Source organism: Cupressus sempervirens, chromosome 1 (genome assembly GCF_028749045.1).
Source record: "Cupressus sempervirens isolate cs-2001-9-10 chromosome 1, ASM2874904v1, whole genome shotgun sequence".
NCBI lineage: Eukaryota > Viridiplantae > Streptophyta > Pinopsida > Cupressales > Cupressaceae > Cupressus > Cupressus sempervirens.
The window spans coordinates 887,945,895-887,969,193 of NC_143118.1; the positions used below are offsets into that span (position 1 = coordinate 887,945,895).

Genomic DNA, 23,299 nt, shown 5'->3' on the forward strand with positions numbered 1-23,299 from the left:
CTAATTCATAATCCAAATAGAATGTTATAGAGTTGCTAGGAGAAGAATCATCTCCACTTTTTGGATATTCCACTTTTAACTCATTACTTTTGTTCATCTACATATATTTATTCATTTCAAGACAAGATTCACCATCATGATCTTATCTTAAGTGGAATATGCATATGCTTTGTTTCTTAGGAGTTGCCTTGATAGCAAGTCACTAGTGAGTGGGTGGTAACTATAATGTTTTTCCTTCATATTTCTTTCTAGATATGTCTTGATAGGGCTATTGAAAAGGAGTCGGCTTACCAATTTTCCTTTTCATGGAAATCATTTCATTTGATAACTTTTGAAGCATTTCCTTTGTGTTATTAGTAGGGCCAAATGTAGAACTTATGGAAGCTCCACTCTGAATCTCTCTCTTCCATTTTTTAGCTACAATCAAATCATCTTCTAGTTCTATTCCCAAAGTTTGAGCAGCTTGAATATTTTCCACATGTGCTCTTCTATTTTGAAAGCTATTAATTGGAGGTTTGAACTGATGAAGAACATCTTATGGTTATCTGTAGTTAGCCTACTTGCCATAGGAATTTAGTTAACCAACTTGTTGAATCTCTCAATGAAGTCTCTCATAGGAATACTTGGTTCCTTCTTGATCTGAGTAAGATGAGAAAGTAATGTGTGTTTGTCTTCTATACTTTTATAGCGGGCTTCATTTTTCATATCATCCCAAGTTGTGATGCACCGAACATGAAGGTGTTGGAACCAATCGACGACATTTTCAAGTAACCTCTCAATGGACATCCTTATTGCCACATCTTTGTGTTGAGGGAAGACAATAGTATAGGCTTCAAAGAAAGCAACATATGTTCATCTACAAAGACCTTCCCATCACCATTGAATTTAGGGAAGTTCTTTTGGGAAGCTCTTGCTAAGTCATTATTAGTAGCAAGTTGTAAAGGGCCAATAGAATTTCCCCAGGGCACAACCATTGATGCGGGAAGGATAACTAGTTTTGGTTAGAAAGTAACAACAATTGGGGCTACAACTTTGTGTAGGGTTAGATCATTACACAATGATGGAATTTGTGTGTGAAAAATAGGAGGGGAAGAGGAATAACTACATCTCTAGGAAGCAGGATAGGGTGGTGGAAATAGAGCCCCACAAATATATTGGACAGTGGGTTCATTAAGAAAGCTCTTTCTCTTCTTAGGGGGTCTTCTAATATAGGAAAATATGTTGGTATGTTTTTTGTTGCACCAAAAGCTTGAGCTTTTAATGAACATCACAAACATTAGACTTACCTAGATCCATGAGAGGTGGTTAATCCATGTCATGAACTAAAGGAGGTGTTGACCACCAAGTCAACAATCTCCCCTCATCATTGACTGAGAGTTCTACACCAATGGAAATGAAGGAGACCTTCTAAGATTCAAACCTATGACCCAAGGCTTTGATACCAATTGTTGGTATGTTTTCCATTGCACCAAAAGCTCGAGCTATCAATGAATGTCACAAACATTAGATTTACCTAGATCTACGTGATGTGGTTAAGAAATGTCATGAACCCTAGAGGAGGTACTGACCATCAAGTCAACAAAATCAGATTTCCCAAGTTCTTCAAATACTAGATCAAATTTTCCTCTATCCTGAACACTCCTAGTATATTTGGGATCTAGGGTGAACTAAATCTTTTTGTAGTAGGTGTGCCTTTAGAGTTGTCTCAATTTTTTTTGCTGAAGCACACCTTCCCAGTACTCAACAATGGCTTCTTCTCTTTCTAATGCAAATATGAGTCTTCTATACTCATTAAGGGATTTTCTATTTCTCTAGGTGAGTGTATTCAACTGATTGATTATATCTTCTTATTCAACTTGAAAGCTAAGGTTGGTCTAAATTACTAGGATTTGACCTTCATGATGTAACACCATCTTTTCTCATGGATCAAAAGACATGACTCGTAAAAAGTATGAGTGTCGAATTTGAAGTTATTCAAGTGAAGCCACAAATAGACTTATTGAAGATAACTTATCTAATGAGAAAGAGACACATGATTATATCTTTCAATATTAACAAAGATGTGATTTAGAGATTCTAGAAAGCTCCCAAGAAGAGTTGCCAAAATTTTTTGGCAAACGGTTTGTCTTCCTTAGATTTTGGTTTATAACTTGACTCTTAATGTGCGCAATGTGGTGGGAAAAAAAGTTAAGGACATAATGGGTAAGTGTAGTAACCTATTAGAGACCCTTGAATTTAAAGGTACAACTCTCTTATGGTGCAAATATTTGTGAAGTATTTTTCTTTAGTAGATATAAAATTTTAAATGGGGGGATGCTCTTAACCAGAGAGCATAAGAGGTATAACTAGATTTCCCAACTCTTCAAGAAATCCTAACAAATTTAAGCTGATGACTCATAGTCTCCATAACTTTGAATACATATGAGTCATGTTTGAGCTCTTCTAACACCTAAAATATAGTCATGTAATCTAATCTATCTACTGAATGCAAGATGCAACAATGCAAGGCTATCAATGCACACTGCATAAGAAGGAAAAGTATGATCCAGATTGCCTAAGTTACTGAGATTTGACAATAACTAGATTGCTACCTACTCAGTCCCTTTCATTAATCGTAGACTTCTGAAATGCATATGAAGCTACTTTCACAAAATTGAGGAATTAAGATAATAATGTAAATGATAGGAGTAAAGCTCACAACCACTAAAAAGAAAGAAGGAAAATCCAATTTATTTAAAATCTCATAGCTTTTGTTAACACCACATTTCATTCCATGCACCATACAAGAACTAAATGAACAAAAAAATCAAAATATTGATGCAGAGTCTCACATAGTAGTCCTAGATATAAGGGTTTCCCGCATAATAATTTGTCTAATCTCCTTTATTTATCAAAAAGTTACATTTATAGGCCTTATTAGAAATGGCTAGTTACATTTCATGACTACTCCACATGGCATCACTAAATCCTTCTAATAATAAGGTTGAATTGCTAATTATCCATTACAAAACTCTACCCTATGAGGAGAATGCCAAATATGGCTGCAATATCATAGATATAAGAGAGAGAAGAGATGAAACTTGTGTTTTTCAGTAAGAGTATAATTCCTTCATCAGGGCTTCAATTTTTCTTTGGAGTTACTACCTTTTCCCTGTATGCCTTCATTGTATTAGTTTCACTTTTTATCTCATGGATGCCTAGAATATGAATGTTGTTAGCTCTAGTCATCCAATAATCATGCATTTATTTCAATTCTTCCACTCTAGAAATATTTGATTGGAGATTCTATGTTGCACACCTCAGAATAGAATCCATTGTTGAAAGCTCTAGGATCTTTAACATCTAGAAGCTCAATGGATTAGTAGCCTTTTCAATGAATGCTAGAAATTTATCTTTCATTTGTTCAATGTTGAATTGACCATTATTGGTGACATATGATTTAGTATGTAGAACCTTTAGATGTCTAAATATCTTGTCCATGAATTTCTGCACCAAATCATGTACATTTGTTAGCTCATTTTCAGATTTCACTAAGCTCTTAACTTTGAATTCTAATGATTATTTCCAATAAAGCAATGGTTCTTGTCCTATTTTGAGATTTTTTTAGGTCACAACCACATTAGTCTTCATATCAATCACCCCCTGCAATAAATCCAATTGCTCAATTAGGCTCTCTAATGCTTTGTGTATTGAGGTCTGATGAGTACAAACCGATTCTCTTAGTTTTTCAGCATCTAACAATAGGTTTCCAAGGTTCTCAATGAGAGGGAGACCTTGGGACATCATCTGATCAATCTAGACATGGCCAACTTGACCAAATTGCCTCTCTTTTTGTAGCTTTATTAGAAAATTATTGTTCTCCTTTGCACTTGGATCAAATGTGCTTTTAGAGGTGCTTCCTTAATTGAGGTCTTGAGCATATTTTTTTCTATTCTTAATTCTTTGATTTGATCCTTAATCTTCTCATTTGTTGATTTCTAGATGTTGACCATAGAATCATGCACTAGAATTCCTATGTCAACTATTCTTATCTAGAAATCATTAGTAATTACCTCATGAAACTTTCCCTCCTTCTATTCTACAATCTCTACTAGCATATGACTAGTAGAGGAATATGTGGCCAATGCTACTATAACATTCTGCTTCTTTGTCATCTTTGACGTTGACTAAGCCAAAATTTCTTTTACAATGAGATCCTTGGATAGGGAAGCTATCTCACATCTTCTCTTCTTTTGATCAATAGTCTTTTCCAACCAAGATTCGATTGAAAGAATATTGAGTGTGGATTACATAACTATAGGATCAAACAGCTTCCTAGAAACTGGAGGGGTTTTCTTTCTTTGTCTTGTAATAGAGAAAGAGGTGGCCTTAGTAATAGAAAGGGCTAGAGTATCACCTTTCTAAGATGTCTCCTATTCTTGACCATCTAGAGGATTATTGTCACCAGTGAGATTGATGACTGACATAGGGGAAGAGGGCTTAACTACTGATTTTTCCTTTTCATTTTCTTTCTCCTTGTTCTTCTCCTTGTCCCCTAACTTTCCCATGTTTGATAGAGAACCTCCTCCATAGGTTGGAGTAAATTGAACATTCTTTTTAGGAGGTTGTTCTCCTCCTCCACCAACAGATTCTGTTGGTTCAACTGATGTTGAGGTTGCAACAGTTGTAGACACTATTCCAGATGCTATCCACTAGCAAAAATTGTAGCTTGAGTTCTTTTCTTTCTTGTTCTAGTCCACTCCACCCACTTGTCTATCCTTTTGATGATTCCATGCATCAGGAGTTCCATTGTGTCGATAATAATACCTTTAGGTGGAGTTGACACAATGGGGGTCTTCTTGATTTTCTCATAGGTTGAGGGGTGCATGTAGGAGCAATCATCTATAAGATCAGAAACATCAAAAATGTCATTATACAATTTAATTTCTTCTATTATTAACTTGGACCAATACCTCTCTCTGGTATGGTACTCATCATAACACCTGACCTAATAGTCTTCAATATCTAGGGCATGCCTATGAGCGTATCCAAGCTTTAGATGATCTTTCACAAAGTTTATTGGGTCCTACTGGGGCTTTATTACCTCATAATCAATCAACTTAATATTTCTTTCAAAGGCTTTGGCTAGATTTTGGGCATGATCTTGAAGTAGAAGAGTAATGTCCAAACACTATTGTAAAGGGAATCCTGACTATCTTCTTTGCATTGGAACACAAGGTGTTCACCTCCATTATTTTCCTACAAAGTTCAATAAGAACAACCTTGTCCTTGGGAGACCTAAGGAGCCTTTTTTAGAAACCATCAAATGCACCAATCCTTAGGTAGAAGAGAGATAGGAATTAGATGAAATAACATCAAAATTGGCTCACTATTGATATGGCCTCTAGTGAAAACCTTCACTCGGGGAACCCTTGTAATTCCTAGCAAAGCCTCATTGTAAAGGCATCATTATACGTTACATACTCTTCAAAGCTTCTCTACTATTGTAGGTGAGGATAGAACTCATACACTCTGGTGTTCTCATCATAGTCTTCGATACTAGGAAGACCACACCATAGGTGATTTGTGGTTAAGGCATATATTGGATATGATGACATATAGAATTTCCTAAACCCCTTAGCATATTTTTTCCAAGAGGCAAGATCTTCACATATAATATGAGCCCAGTAAATTTGCAATCCCTTAGCACAAAGGACATGGAATAAGTAGAAATGATGGTCAATGAAATATAAGATCTCAGCCCTTCCTTTTAATCTTAGCAACAATGCCAAGATGTTGACTATTTCTCTCTTTAGATTGGTCCCAAAAAGAGTCCTTGGCATTTACTCTTTTTTTAATGAGTTGTCTAAAATCAAGTTCATTTCATGTCCTCTCTCCTTAGATTCTTCTACTCATTGAACATTGATGTAGAGGTGGAAAAGTCGATGTTACAATATTCTTCTTGTTAGAAATAGATAATATTGAGAGGGGGGGTGTGGGGCTAAATCAATATTTTACAAACTTTTGCCATCAATTGGATATTGTTAATTATTTTATAACTAGCATATGAAAGTAAACCAACAATTCTAAATAGTAAACATAACCATACAAAATGAGAACTCATAACACCACTATTTGTTAACTAGGGAAACCCTAGCAAAAGGAAAACCTTAGTGAGGATAATACCCACAAGATGATCCACTAGACCAAAGAATCCTGTTAAGGATATTGACCCTGTTAGGAGTCCATGAAATATATATAGTGTCTCAAGTCCTTGTTAGAGGACTAGGCCTTGTTAAAATCCTTAACCCTCTTAGGAGTTGCTTCGACCTTGTTAGGAGTTGTTATGTAGAGGTGGAAAACTTGATGTTGCAATATTCTTCTTGTTAGAAATATATAATATTGAGAGGGGGGGAGTGTGGGGGTGAATCAATATTTTACAAACTTTTGCCCACAACTGGATATTGTTAATTATTTTATAACTAGCATGTGAAAGTAAACCAACAATTCTAAATAGTAAATATAACCATACACAATGAGAACTCATAACACCACTATGTGTTAACAAGGGAAACCCTAAAAAAGGAAAAACCTCACTGAGGATGATACCCACAAGATGATCCACTAGACCAAAGAATCTTGTTAAGGGTATTGACCATGTTAGGAGTCTATGCAATACATATAGTGTCTCAAGTCCTTGTTAGAGGGCTAGGCCTTTTTAAAAGACTCAACCCTGTTAGGAGTTGCTCCAACCTTGTTAGGAGTTGTTAGATCAAATACAATGTATAGAAGAAGAGCCCACTTCCCTAACATACAATATAAAATTAAGTTTCTTCACAAGCATATATATACATACTATTGCACATGTATTTTCCTTCATCCTTAAAGTCAATTTTTTAAGTCTTGGGAGTGCCTAAGTTGAACTTGAACTTGAATCTTTGAGTCAGTTCAAGTTCAAGTTCAAGTTCAAGTTCTATCACTAGCATGAAATGTTGAAAGTAGGTTAGTCATTCTCCTAGTTGCCAACCTTCTTATTCACAAATGGGAAAGTTGAACTTGAACTTGAACCTTCAGTCAGTTAAAGTTCAAGCTCAAGTTCAAAATCCCAAAGATCGCTAGTGCAAAGTGCAATGTTCAATTCAAAGTCATAAGTTGCTCAGAAGTCCAAGATCCAAGGCCAGAAGGTGATGGTGGACAATGAGATGTACAATAGGGAAACTCCAACATGTGATTCATGTGCAGGTATTGGTGTATATGTTCTTGTAGTTTTAATACAGCCTATAACCACATATTTCTATTAGCATTAAAAAAAAGTCGCAATGCAAATGGCGCAAATCTCAACTCCACCATTGGATCTTATTAAATTTTGTATATGTTTTCCAAAATCAAGTTTTCTAAATAATCACTAGAGAGATCTTCAAAATTTGGCCAAGGTCAAAAGTTATAATGGACTGTATGCAGGTCTATCAAACATACTAGCAAATGCAAATGTGTTGTAGTCAGAAAAATAGCCATGTTGCGGGGGCCACAACTTTTAATCCTACCATTTGATTGAGTTGACTTTTAGACATGTTTTGGGAAACCTAATTATAAATTCTTGTTGGTAAACAGATTGGTTCTTTTTAATTTAACTCTCAAATGCCCAAATCTAAAAGAAAAACCAAATACCAACAGTTGGATAATCTATCTTCAGGTTGATAGATTTCCTCTGAATTGAAAGGTACAACTCCCTTATCAAATGATACTCAATGAATTTACTAGTTCTCAAGCTAATTGGGTATGTTCTTAACTTGAAAACAGAAGAGGAAAACCAAGCCAGCCCTAGACAGAACTAACTCAGGCAGATTTTAGTTCCTAAACCTAGCCAATACCAAGAACCCACAATTCCTGTGACTTCTCGACATTGGTAATGCAATATGAATGTAAATTATGTAAGTGCAATGAAACTAAAATAGAAGAAGGCTAAAAATTCTAATATTTGCAATAGAAACAGTTGAAAATACTTTGATCTAAAACCCATTCACTATTTGAATAAGAATGCAAGAAAGTGTTCAAAACTGACTATAATAATACTCTAATAGAAAGTAATCAGAAAAAGTGATGGAAAATACTCTAATTCACAACTAAACCTTTCTTGTTTTGAACAAAAAAAACACAACCCTTTGATTATGTTTTCTTACAATTTATAGCCAAATCTATTACAAAAATTGAATGTCCATCTCCCATGCATAAATGAAAATACATAAACTAAATGCCCTCCCCTCTACTCCAGCAATACCTACTCTTGCAGAAAAACAAGAACCCCTTGTATCATCATCCAATTCCTTATTTAATGCCTTTTCATCTTCATGACCCTTCAATTACCAATATACCTAATTCTTTGTCATCCAAGTCTTTAATTGTTTCTCAATGATAATCTATTTTCACTCTTTTCGAATCCTATTCTTTTAACTTTTACTACCTTGACCATTTTAATGGTATCATTCTTTATAGATTCAATGTAAAAGATTCCTCAAAATATTGCAATAGTCTTGTAAATATTGGCACTATTGGGATTCTTTGACTTTTCATGTCCAAAATCCGATTAGCTTGGAATACTTTGCCCCACTTTTTTGGTAATAGTTGTGTTCAAACATTACACTGCCTGTACTTCCTTTTTTGCATTAAGACATGATAACTCCAAAGTAAGTTGAAAATGTATGTCACCATCTATAAATATGTGTAAAAAGTGTCAACCTAGAAATATGGTCTCTTTATTCTATCTATAAGTTCCTTGATATGGATATCCATTTCATTTCTTCCCTCTCCATAGACCATTTGATAATCACTATTTTCAATTTCACCACTTTCAAGCTTCACTTCCTTTTTGTGAGATGACAATGTATGATTCAAACTATTTGTCCCTTCGATGGAGCCACCTATTTTTAGTATATTTGTACAATCTATAGGACTAGCAGTTGATACTGACATTGATGGATTGGGATAATGATCTTGGGCAATCTAATCAATTCTTTGATATCTTTTCCTTGTGGCACATCTGTGCATCTTATCATATGGTTTTCTAGTGCATGGAATGGTTGGATTCCTTGTATCTATGTTATCTTCTCCAGACTTGTCTTTAGTGCCAGTTAGCAGATTTTTTTCAAAACAAATAGGGCTTTGGACATTTTTCATATTATCTTTTTATTCCATTCGAGATTCAATATTTTTCACAAGGAAACCATGTTGTTTCTCACAACCACTTCTTCCAAATATCCAGACAATAAAATGAGATTTCCAATTATGAGTAAAAACTAAGAAATCTTCAAACTCTATGTTATGATCAGATACAAAGCTATTCCAGCCATGTTCTAAAGTCAATACTATGTTAGTGCAACATAATTCTATAGGCCAAAGCTATCCATTGGGGCCTTCAAGAAGAATATTAAGATGCATTCGATCTTTGAAAAGTTGAATAAAATTTGGCAATATTTTCCTATGCACATATCAGGTTCAATAGACATGTTTATCTCATCACATTTGGAGACCTTGATCACTTCCCATGGTGTCACAAATTTTTGTAATGTGTATCGTGTATGAATTAAGGAATGGCCATCTTTACAATGGGGAGTTTTTTCTAGAAATGTTTAGCTTCGACAAACTAAACTAACATGTCCATGTTTATCTTTCTCTTTCATGTTATAATTGTCGGCATCAGGTGTCAACTTCTAAATATATTTTAGCTCGATGAACACATCCCCGTCTCTTCACTGTCTCTGCAATGGCACGAATTCACCAGTTTTGGTCGCATACATTTCCTCAATATTTGTGGAAGAGAATCACAAGGAACCATGGATATCTGGATACAATATTCAACATTGGCATTCTCAAACTTCCTCAACAAATGTGATGTAAATTCAATTTCTACTATAGTTGCTGCCCTCAAAATGTTAAATGTATGAAGTATGATATGCATGTCAGTCAAAGTCCTGAAAAAGCCTCCAGATTTGAATGCTCTCCTATTGAAAGATAAGTGGCTAAGCTCTGAGAGTTTTGTTCTTGTAAATTCAAAACATGCCTGTAGTTTACAGTGTCAACATAGGGATATGGAGCTCCAAGTTTCATAGGTAGGTCAACAGTGCTTATCCTACTAGCAAGAAACCGCTTGAGAAGACCCCTAAGAAAGGGAGCCATTGTATTTCATCTTCTCTTCTTCTCTATAAGAACAGACAAGGCAACAATCCATCTAACAAACCAATAAATAAGCTTGTGATCTCTTGTTACAACCTTTCATTGCAAGAATATAACTGCCTAGAATAGCCCTACAAATGCTGATAGAAATGATGTAGATCGCATTGCCCCTTTTGTAGCATTCCGACATGTTCTCATAGGAGACTCCATAAACTGTTGAAGATGAAGAATAACAAATGGTACAAATGTTAAATAGAAATATAGTGGAAATGTTTTTCTGAATGTTGAATATGTTACATTTGCATTATGTGCTAATCATGAAGCTGCATCAGGATGTAAGATAGAACATGGAATAACTAGAGCATATGGATCCAATTTATGCGATTGGAAATCCATCCTACTAGATAAGTAGAGAAACCAAAATAATAAGACCACCTATGCAACTGTCTCGAACAACTTTATATATTGGCAAAGCAATTAGACTAGTTTTTGCAACGAAATCTTGATATGATTTAGGTAGTGTTTCTGGTCACATAAGAAAGGAATACACGACCTGAGCAGATGATATGGAAAATAAACAAGAATCTTCATGTCCCCAACGAAGACCATGGAAAGGTCCATTAAATCCACCAAATAACAAACCAATTCAACAAGCTTCTTCTCTTACAATCAAATCTTTCTAGACACAAGCAATTTTATTTTTTAAATTGAACCCCAAATCTTGAACTAGAACTTTGAATCTTCTTTCTCAAGTTGTAGATGTTGAACCTTAAAACTTTAAATATATGAACTCACTTTTGAACTTCAAAAAATATTGTACTTTCAAACCTTCTAAACTTTGAGAATTAAGATTCAGGTTCAGTGCTTCTTTCAAATGTAATCTTCTTACAAGATGAATCCTACAACACCATAACTAGCAAAATGAACCATCAGAAGATTTTCTTGATGAGGCTAATTTGGAAGCTTAAAATTGGGGAACTGGAAGTACGCCTATAGCTATCTATGAATGGGGATTATGTGCTGCAAAGTACATAAAGAATCTAGAATCTCTAGTAGAAGACAATTGCCTTATCCATTGGGTTAGAGAGTCGAGCCAAGAAGAGGGTAAAAATAGAGTTGCTTGTTAGTAGGGTGGAGGGGAGCAAGGAAAAAATCAAAATTGGGAAAATGAATAGCAACGCAACAACACAAGGAAAAAGTAAACTAGGCAAAGAAAAATTGGGAAAGAAAAACATATTTACAAGTAGGTGAGGAAACCTCAGCAAAAGGAGGAGGAGCAAAATGAAACTCATACATGGCCATTAACCAGTTGTGAAAAGAAGGAACCATTTTGAAATAATGCATGGTATCCCAATGAAGTAATCCATCTCAGCTGAAATTTAATTACCCCCACAATACTGGAAATCAACTCAATAAAATGAAGAAATCTTGGAAGCAAAATAATATACCCAAAGAGCCATTTTTTGTCATAAAATTCCAATCTTTCTTTATCCTTTTGCATGGAGGATTTGAGGCCATTCGCAAACTCAAATTGGAACAAACATTTCTCAAATATCTCCAAAGAAAACACTTCTTTGTCTTTATCATTTAAACACTTAGGACTATCATAATTTGGAGGACTTTTAGCATACATGACAACCTCAAATTTTGAACATGCCTCTCCAATTTTAGGATAAACCTTGACTAAAATAATTTCCTTATCCTCCTTACAAATCAAATCTTAAAATCTTCTATCCAAAATAGTGACATAGGATGATAAATCAATACCTAAAGCTATTGGAGAAGCATCCCTTTCTTCAATAATCAGTAAGAGCTGAGAGATAACCTCTTCCTTGCAAGGTAATGTGTTTATTGAAATCATGGATGGCATCAACTGCTGTAACGTTTTAACTTCTTTAATCTCAACCAAACTTTTATCTTGGAACTCAAAGGAAGAATTAGAAAACAATGATCCTTCATCTATTTGACATGATGGAATTTTATCATAGGATACTGCTGGACCCGAAAAATCTTGAACATTGCTTTCTATTAACATAGGATCTGACATCAATTTGAAACTTTCTTTATTCTCAAAATGATTGACATTTTCCTCATTCAAACAATTAGGCTGAAAATGTAACTTATAAGAACATTCATTATTACTTACTTGAAGGTCATCTTGTATATGTTGTTCTTCTTCCTGTTCATGCAACACACATAATGAGATGATGTTAGGCTCCTCATTTTTAGCTTGCTGAAGATCTTCACATGCATGCTCTTGTTCCTTGGGTTCTTGCACAAGAGGTTTCTTCTTGATGAGGAAAGAGCCATAGGCAACCTTCAACCAATTCAAACATCTTGCCATATCTTCTGTAACTTCCTCAATTGGGTTTTTGAATCTTGGGATAAAGATAAAGATATCTAAAACATATTCATCTCTTGCTAGAATCCAATCTTTTAAAATTTTTGAATATTTCAAGAAAATTTCTTCAATAGAGCCACCAACCTCCATTCTAGGCAAGGTACCTTAAATTCTAAAAATGAAAGCACTAAACTATCTGACCACAAATTTTGAGAATTACAAATAGAATCACCAATCTCCAGGCAATAGAGATAATAATAAACTGAGGAAGAAAAACTTAACACTAATCTTCTTTTCTGCAGTCCCTAGCAGAGTTGCCAAAAAATTGTTGGTAAACAGATTGGTTCTTTTTAACTTAACTCTCAAATGCCCAAATCTGAAAGAACAATTGAATACCAATAGTTGGATAATCTATCTTTAGGTTGATAGATTTCCTCTAAATTGAAAGGTACAACTCCCTTATCAAGTGATATTCAATGAATTTACAAGTTCTTAAACTAATTGGGTACATTCTTAACCCGAGAATGGAAGAGCAAAACCAAGCTAGCCCTAGACAGAACTAACTCAAGAAGATTTTAGTTCCTAAACCTAGCCAATACAAAGAACTCACAATTCCTATGACTTCTTGACATTGGTAATGAAATGTGAATGTAAATTATGTAAGTGCAATGAAATTGAAATAAAAGAAGACTAAACATTCTAATCTTTTCAATACAAACAGTTGAAAATACTCTGATCTACAAACCATTCACTATTTGAATAAGAATGCAAGAAAGTGTTCAAAATTGACTATAACAATACTCTGATTGAAAGTAATCAGAAAAAGTGATGGAAAATACTCTGATTCACAAAAAAACCTTTCTTTTTTTTAACACAACAAACACAACCCTTTGATTATATTTGCTTGCAATTTATAGCCAAATCTATTACAAAAACTTAATGTCCATCTCCCATGCATAAATAAAAATACATAAACTAAATGCCCTCCCCTCTACTCCAACAATACCTACTCTTGCAAAAAAAGAAGAACCCCTTGTATCATCATCCAATTCCTTATTTAATGCCTTTTCATCTTCATGGTCCTTCAATTACCAATATACCCGATTCTTTCTCATCCAAGTCTTTAATTGTTTCTCAATGATAATCTATTTTCAGTCTTTTTGAATCCTATTCTTTTAAATTTTACTACCTTGACCATTTTAATGGTATCAATCTTTATGGATTCAATGTAAAAGATTCCTCGAAGTATTGCAATAATCTTCTGAATATTGGCACTATTGGGATTCTTTGACTCTTCATGTCCAAAATTCGACTGGCCTGGAATACTTTGCCCCTTTTTTTGGTAATAGTTGTGTTCAAACATTACACTGCCTGTACTTCCTTTTCTGCATTAAGACATGATAACTGCAAAGTAAGTTAAAAATCTATGTCACCATCTGTAAAGATGTGTAAAAGGCTTCAACCCAGAAATATGGTCTCTTTATTCTATCCGTAAGTTCCTTGATATGGATATCCAATTCATTTCTTCCCTCTCCATAAACCATTTAATATTCACAAATTTTTAGTTTCACTGCTTTCAAGCTTCACTTCCTTTTTGTGAGATGACAATGTACGATTCAGACTATCTGTCCCTTCGATGGAACCACCTATTTTGAGTATATTTGTATAATCTATAGGATTAGCAGTTGATACTGACATTGATGGACTGGGATAATGATCTTGGGCAATCTGATCAATTCTTTCACATCTTTTCCTTGTGACAGATTTGTGTGTCTTATCATTTTGTATTCTAGTGCATGGCATGGCTAGATTCCTTGTATCTATGCTATCTTCTTTGAACTTGTCTTTGGTGCCAGTTAGCAGATTATTTTCAAAACAAATAGGGCTTTGGACATTTTTCATATTATCTTTTTCTTCCATTCGAGATTCAATATTTTTCACAAGGAAACCATGTTGTTTCTCACAACCACTTCTTCCAAATATATGGAATTTCCAAGTATGAGTGAAAACTAAGAAATCTTCAAATTCTATGTTATGGTTAGATACAAAGCTATTCCAGCCATGTTCAAAAGTCATTACTATGCCTGTGCAACATAATTCTACAAGCCAAAGTTGTCCATTGGGGCCTTCAAGAAGAATATCAGGATCCATTTGATCTTTGAAAAGTTGAATAAACTTTGGTGATATTTTCCTATCCACATATCAGGTTCAATAGACATGTTTATCTCATCACATTTGGAGAATAAACATGCCTTGATCACTCCCCGTCGCTTCACAAATTTCTGTAATGTGTATCGTGTATGAATCAAGGAATGGCCATCTTTACAAATGGTAGTTTCTGCTAGAAATGTTTAGCTTCGACAAACTACACTAACATGTCCATGTTTATCCTACTCTTCCATGTTTTAATTTTTGACATTGGGTGTCGACTTCTAAATATATTTTAACCCAATGAACACATCCCCATCTCTTCACTGTCTCTGCAATGGCACGAGTTCACCACTTTTGGTCACATACATTTCCTCAATATTTGTGCAAGAGAATCACAAGGAACCATGGATATCTAGATACAATATTCAACATTGGCATTCTCGAATTGCCTCAACAAATGTGATGTAAATACCATTCAACTATAGTTGCTGCCCTCAAAATGTTAAATGTATGCCAGTATGATATGCATGTCAGTCAAAGTCCTGAAAAAGCCTCTAGATTTAAATGCTCTCCTATTGAAAGATACATGGTTGAGATTTTAGAGTTCTATTCTTGTAAACTAAAAGCATGTCTATAGTTTACAATGTCAACATAGGGATATGGAGCTCCAAGTTTCAGAGATAGTCCACCAGTGCTTATCCTACTAGCAAGAAAATGCTTGAGAAGACCCCTGAGAAAGTGAGCCATTGTATTTCATCTGCTCTTCTCCTCTATAAGAATAGACAAGGCAACAATCCATCCAACAAACCAATAAATAAGCTTGTGATCTCTTGTTACAACCTTTCGTTGCAAGCATATAACTGCCCAGAATAGTCCTACAAATGCTGATAGAAATGATGTAGATCACACTACCCCTTTAGTAGCATTCCAACATGTTCTCGTAGGAGACTCCATAAAATTTTCAAGATGAAGAATAACAAATGGTACAAATGTTAAAGAGAAATATAGTGGAAATGTTTTTTTGAATGTTGAATATGTTACATTTGCATTATGCGCTAATCATGAAGCTACATTAGGATGTAAGATAGAACATGGAATAACTAAAGCATAAGGATCCAATTTATGCAACTGGAAATCCATCCTACTAGTTAAGTAAGTAGATAGAGAAACCAAAACAATAGGACCACATCTGCAACTTTCTCGAACAACTTTATATACTAGCAAAGCAATTGGATCAATTTTTGCAATGAAATCTTGATATGATTTAACTAGTATTTTTGCTCGCATGATAAAGCAATACATGACTTGAGCAGATGATATGGCAAACAAAAAAGAATCTTCGTGTCTCTAACAAATACCATGGAAAGATCTAGTAAATCCACCGAATAAAAAACCAATTCGACAAGCTTCTTCTCTTATAATCAAATCTTTCTTAGACACAAGCAATTTTATTTTTTAAATTGAACCCCAAATCCTGAACTGGAACTTTGAATCTTCTTTCTCAAGTTGTAGATGTTGAACTTTAAAACTTTAAATATCTAAACTCTCTTTTGAACTTTGAAAATTCGCATAATTCTAAACTTCCTAGACTTTGAGAATTAAGATTAAGGTTCAATGCTTCTTTCAAATGCAGTCTTCTTAAAAGATGAATCCTACAACACCATAACCAGAAAAATGAACCAATGGAAGATTTTCTTGATGGGGCTGATTTGGAAGCATAAAATTGGGGGACTGGAAGTAGGCCTACAATTCTCTCCAAGTTGTTTTGTACAATTCATCAGAGATCAAACTTTATGACTATTTAAGTGCAGTAGTATATAAACTACCAATGACAGTCACAAGATCATGACAACAATTTGTTACCAGCATATGCCACCTATCCAAGAATGCGTATGGGATTAATTTTAAATTTGGAAAATATGTCTGTTATCATATATGCAACTTTGAAATGGCTCAAATATTAAATATTTGTAAAATGATAAGAAGAAGAGATTATTCATGAGAATGATTAAAATTGTTATCAAGAAATGATTACTAGTACCAAAATGCAAGTGAAAACTATTATTTATTGTGAAGATTTCTACACAATGGGGTTTCTTCTCTTCACTGGCAGTTTTGCAACTATAGGAGTGAGAGGATACATTTTTATGGTCAGTGATTGTAATAGGGAGGAGGAATAGAAGTTTAATTTTTATTTTTCTATAATTGGACTGTAATGACATAAATAAAAAGATATTGTTATTATTTTGTTATGCATCTAAAATAAAAGAGAGTTTCATATATCAGATTCTAAAGAGTGCAATTTTCTTGGATTGAAAATGGTTATATAGTTATTTCTTTCATGTTTTGGGTGGAATTCTACATTATCATTCATAGTTAGCAGAATAAAATAATGTTTCTTTGCACTTCCCTTGTGATGTGAAAGATTGGATAGATGGACTTGTGGCTGTTTGTTTGTTTTTCTTTCCTCATTGTCCAATTTATAAATCTTATAATTGCATTTCTCCCATAGTGATGGGTAAATGCTAGAAAGCCTTTGTGTCTTCTAGTAAAAGACATAATCGGCCATTTAAATCCTTTGAATATCTTTCTAAGAGGGAACTATACCTCTCAATTCAGAGGAAAGATACCAATCTCATGATAGTATTTCCAACTATTAGTGGTAATTTTTCTTCTAGTCAGGCATTTTGAGTCATTCATTGTATTTAATTTTGGAAGGACAAATCTTTTTACTAACACATACAATATTATCTTACTGTTGTATCTCACACTTTCTTTAATCATACATCAGATTTTGCATCACATAAGGCTTACATATCATTTAAGCTTTCTTCACATATAGTTTGCATCACATTCATACTTCCCATTATCTGCGCAAGATATGATCTTTAGTTATATGTCACAAATTAATATATCTCTGCTTAGTCAGCCTTGATGCTTTCATACGCTTGACCAAATATAAAATAACTTTGGGTAAACATCTAGGATGTCGGCCCAACATGATCAAGTAATTATTTGTTTCCAAAATAATTCCTTAAGTCGTACACTTCAATTGACTGAATTGCTCTGTTAATTACCTATGCTTGTAATCCTTCTATAACTTATGTCGTACTATCTATACATGTTTATGCACTAAAAATATTTATCTCTCTCTCTCTCTCTCTCTCTCTCTCTCTCTCTCTCTCTCTCTCTCTCTCTCTCCCACAATAACCTAATCATGTTTTACAAAACCTGATCATGATCTAAATGCATTTTTTATTTTCATAACCTGATTGGGTTATTTGAATCCAAAAAGCTCATTTGGGTTATGGCTTGGTGATAGCCTAGGGAAATGACCCAAAGGCTTGGGAGATAGTTTTCCCTCCATTCTTTTTCCTTTAGACGTATTTTCATCTTCTAAGATGAATTCTTGTCTTTGTCTTCATCAGATATGCTAATGGTGAAGTGGGTATCTCTAAAATCACCGCCATAATTTTACACATCTTCTTAACTTTCTAACCATATAATTTTTCTTTTTTTGGACAGTATTGATGTTGCAAACTTTAATTACTTTTACCAATGCCTTGGCATTCCTCACAAACATATGTCTACCATTTTTGTAATAACTTTTGATAGACTTTACCAAATTCAAAATAAATTACATATTACTGATCTACACTTGATTATATACACATTTATAATAAAAAAGTTTCCATTTTCAATTATTTTGATGCAAGTTAGGCTCAGCACACAAATAGGTACCAAAATTTCAAGATGTATTTTGTTCAATAATTCATAACAAAAAAAATACTCATCATAAAATTACAAAAACATACACAACTTCTAGATATGACTCTTAAATATCACCCTACCAAAGGGATATGAAAAATACTAAATATAACTATGTCTTTTGTGCTGTACACAAAAACAACTATGTTGTGTTTTCTAAAAAATCAAGAACTATTTTTTGTGTGTGCAGGGTTTGACCCACCTAATCTTATCCATTTTGTAAAAACTCTAGTAGTTTAGAAAGTAGATTCAGATTACTACAATTTATATGTTTTACACATCTTGTCATTTTTAGTGGATGACCCTCAAATGTCTCGCCCAATTTTAGGTCTACCTAATTTCAGAAGAAAGGTGTCCAGTTATACCCCTTTTTGTACACCATCTTGGTGCACTCACCCTCATGTAGTATCATTAATGCAGTTATGACAATAATTTCTCTGTCACAATCATGTTTTTCTTGATTACTTTCTAATTGAATTTTTAGATCTACCACTTCTTTTATAAGTGCATCAACCTTTTTGCTCCTTTTATTTCTTGTTTGTTGTAATTGACGTTGTTGGGAAAATGGTATGATGGTTAGCTGTTTGTATGGATCTTCTTGATTCCTAGTAGATGGCTCAATAGCTATTGAACAATTTTTACAACAAACCTTTGGATTCAAATGGGTCTTGTAAATGGGTCACTGAGGGAGGTAGTAGATATTGTGTATACACCTGGTTGTAAACCCCTAGAACCACTTCTATATGTGGTTGTCCATTTTGATAATTACAATGGGCCACCTTTGAACAAAGATCACCCAAAAAGCTTACCTATAACATCTATATCTAGGTAATCGTAGAAAAATACCACTATACATGTCATTGACACTCACCATACATAAATCCCAATTTGGTTGATGCTTAAAAATTAAATTGATTTTGGTAAAATGAAATGACAAGTTGTTACTTTTACAACTATATCAAGAGTTAATCATTAGACAACTTTTGTATAGTGAAAACAAATATCCTTTAATTGATATTGAATAAAAAATATAAAATCCATATACAATTATTAGGCAAAAGGAAGAGTCTTGATTGTAACAACTCTCAATAAAGTGGACCAAATCTTGTAGTTTCCTTTAATACATATTACTCGATATATGTTTACTTCCGTCACTTTTTTTATCGGATACATTTATGCATTTCAATATCCTCTTTCCCCGATGAATAAAGTTGTTGTGTTAGGCACTATCTATACAGGGACCAAAATGCACTTTTATTAATTAATTATAAATTTTTATATGAATGTTGATTTGTTAAAAAATACAAACAAATTAATTATGGAGGTGCATTTTGACCCCTGTATAGCCAAAACTGTTGTGTTATAGGTATGGTGAGAAAATGACCCTTGTGAAAATGCAAATTATGTTATCCAAACTTTTGCTTCTTGAAATCCTTTATATTTGTTTCGAATACAAACAACATATTACCTTGTAAACAGAAAAGTGTCGAAAATATTCTACTATTTTTCTTCAAAAATAGATTACTTTGTGGAAAAAATGTATGTACCAATTTAACTCTTTTTTGTTTCTTTTCCCCTTCTACATTTCTTTAAGTTTTATAATAAGTGTGTATGAATCTAAAAGAACAACTAGATTTAACTATTTTAAATTAACAATATTTAAATTGTTTTTCAAGCTTTTATGTTTCCTTTCATTTTAATTCAATGTCCAACTAAAAATGAAATATGTGACAACCATCTTATGTAGACTTGCACCCTTTGCTCTTCCAGATGCGAGTGCTAGTTTAAAATAAAAAAGCATTCAATGCGACAAGTACATGTTGCCAAAATTAGACCTCATTCTTAATAAAGTATTTGTATTTGTGATTCCATGCAACAGGTACGTGTTACCAAAATTAGCGCTCATTCTTTATAAAGTGTCATTTATTTGCTTGTGATTCATTGACATTTTTTTGATTGTTCTTGTGCCCAGTTGTGCGGTAAAGCGAGCGGATTAAGGCTCTTCTTGCCCCAGGTAAGTCCATTAGATCTTTCTTTCTCTGGTTCTAAGAAAAATGGATCTGCCTTAAAAAACCCTTGCAAATTTTGATGATAAGTTTTGAAAAAAAATGTTGCAGGGGTGAATCTGAATTAGCCATTGCAGCTGAGACCTAATATATGAGCATCTGTGAGCGAAATTGGGAGAGACTTTCGTCTGGGAAACAGTTATCAGTAGGCGAAATTTCGTTTGAAGAATACGGAAAGCGAGAGAATGGCGTGGATAGGAAACATGCAACAGGCAGGAGAAATACGTCTTTTGTGCGAGAGATTTCCAGAATCAAGGTTTCTCTCAAGGAGCCCGGGAATGAGAGGAATCGCGGTATAGCCGGGAGAGATAGAAACAGGGATTGGGACAGAAACATGACAAGACACGAAGATCATGACAGATATACAAAAATGAGGAGATCTGAAAAGGTGACTGAGAATTGGCAGCCCAAGATTGACAGAGCTCGCAACAGCGACATGCTTGAAGAAAAAGATGGTTATAAGGAGACAGCTGATAGAAATAAGCACAAATTATGTGATAAATCGGCTTCTGGAAACAAGAGGAAAAGAGAGGCAGTGGAACTGAAAATTTCTGGTGTTACCTCTCCATCTCAGAATAGGAATGGCGAAGTTTCTGTGAGAGAGACCGTGAAGGGTCTAGGAAGAAGTGGTGGTATTTACATTCCCCCATTCAAGCTGGCTCGACTAGTGAAAGATGAGCAGGACAAGAGTAGTGTGGAATACCAGCGCATAACATGGGATGCCCTTCGGAAGAGTATCAATGGGTTAGTAAACAAGGTAAATGCATCCAACATCAAGAATATCATTCCGGAGTTGCTTGCAGAGAATATCATCCGCGGAAGGGGTATATTTTGTAGGTCTTGCATGAAATCCCAAATGGCATCCCCTGCATTTACAGATGTTTTTGCTGCCTTGCTTGCTGTGGTAAATACAAAGTATCCAGAACTCGGCAGTTTGCTGTTGCGAAGAACTGTTTTGCAGCTCAAGAGGGCATACAAACGCAATGACAAGCAAATGTTGATATCAGCAGCAAAATTCATAGCACATTTGGTGAATCAACAAGTTGCACATGAGATTATTGCCTTGGAAGTTCTCACCCTCTTACTAGAGAATCCTACAGATGATAGCATAGAGGTTGCCGTTGGGTTCGTAAAAGAATGTGGGTCTTTGTTGCAAGACCTTTCACCCAAAGGTCTCAATGGGATTTTCGAAAGACTTAGAGTCATTCTCCATGAGGGGGAAATTGACAAACGAGTGCAGTTTTTAATTGAAGGTCTTTTTGCAATTCGCAAAGGTAAGTTCGAGGGTCATCCAGCTGTGCGTGCAGAATTGGACCTTGTAGAGCAAGAAGATCAGGTAACGCATGAAGTTTCCCTGGGAGATGAACTTGATCAAGAAGCCGGTTTGGATGTTTTCAAGCCAGATCCCGAGTTCTTAGAGCACGAGGCAGCATATGAAAAACTGAAGAAAGATATTCTTGGAGATGCTTCTTCCGAGGAAGCAGAAGGAGAGAATGATTCAGGTGATGATTCAGATGATGAGGAGAAGGAAGATGAAGAAACGCTGAGAATACAGGACGAGACAGAGACAGACTTGGTCAATTTAAGACGCACAATTTACTTGACAATTATGTCAAGTGTTGATTTTGAGGAAGCTGGTCATAAGCTACTAAAGATCAAGCTTGAACCTGGTCAAGAGATGGAGTTGTGCATCATGCTCTTAGAATGCTGCAGTCAAGAGAGAACATACCTCCGTTATTATGGACTTCTTGCGCAAAGGTTCTGTATGATCAATAAAAATTATCAGGAATGTTTTGATAAGTGTTTTGTACAACAGTATTCTATGATACAGAGGTTAGAGACTAACAAGCTACGCAATGTTGCAAAGTTTTTTGCACATTTGTTTGGTACAAATGCTCTCTCGTGGCATTCTCTTGCCTATATACGGCTGACAGAGGAAGATACTACTTCCTCTTCCCGTATTTTTATAAAGATTCTCTTTCAGGAGCTGGCAGAGCAGCTGGGTATAATGCTACTTGAAGAAAAATTGAATGATCCAACACTGCAAGAGTCTTTGGACTCAATTTTTCCAAAGAACAGTTTCAAGGATTCTCGGTTTGCTATCAATTTCTTTACTTCCATTGGTCTTGGTGGTATCACCGACAGTTTACGTCAGTATTTGAAGAATTTCCCAAGGCTTATAATGCAGCAGCAAAAGTCTTTACCCACGTCAGATGAATGTACCTCTAATGATGATTATTCTAGTTCATCAGGCTCATCAGATTCTGATTCATCAGCTTAGTTTCTGAGAGTGAACTTGACAGCGAGAGGATTAAGAAGCCACCAAGAAAGACAAGTATGTCAAAGGATGAGTAGTTTTTTTGTTCTGAATCTCTTTTTAAGCTCACAGTTGTAAATTCCTGCATCTGGGCTTTCAATAGTTTTTATCAGTTACTTATTTTGGAAAATGAGTAAGTATAATTGACTTTATTGTTGATGACACTTATCAATGGCCCAAATGGTTAATCTCTTGTTGAACTGTCACGAGTTTGGTTTAGCAGGTGATTCAATATGATACACTGTTTGTTTTAAATTGGATTTTTAGGTATTTAGCAACATAGATGAATATATAATCTCCTGGCAGGCATAGATATATGTCCTTTCTCATCATTTGTTTAGACTGTTTTGTAGCATCCGGTTTCCTGGATAAACATTTTCTCAATTGTACCAGTATACTGTAAAATTGATACACGGATCTGATCACTTTTAAAAGTTTAACATTTTGTTGGCATGCTTTGAGCTTTGATTTTGGTTTTAGAAGTGTGTTCAAGGAACTAATCATTAT

General features: G+C 34.5%; 2 pseudogenes across 1 annotated transcript; one reads left to right on the forward strand and one right to left on the reverse strand.

Annotated features, from left to right (window-relative positions):
* Positions 1–15,247: 15,247 nt before the first annotated feature.
* On the reverse strand, positions 15,248–15,943 carry LOC149580685 (uncharacterized; annotated as a pseudogene).
* Positions 15,944–20,293: 4,350 nt separating this feature from the next.
* Positions 20,294–22,998, forward strand: LOC149580686 (uncharacterized; annotated as a pseudogene). The gene is made up of 2 exons (XR_016354098.1): positions 20,294–20,423; positions 20,527–22,998. The product of XR_016354098.1 is annotated as an uncharacterized LOC149580686 (transcript).
* The last annotated feature ends 301 nt before the right edge of the window (positions 22,999–23,299 follow it).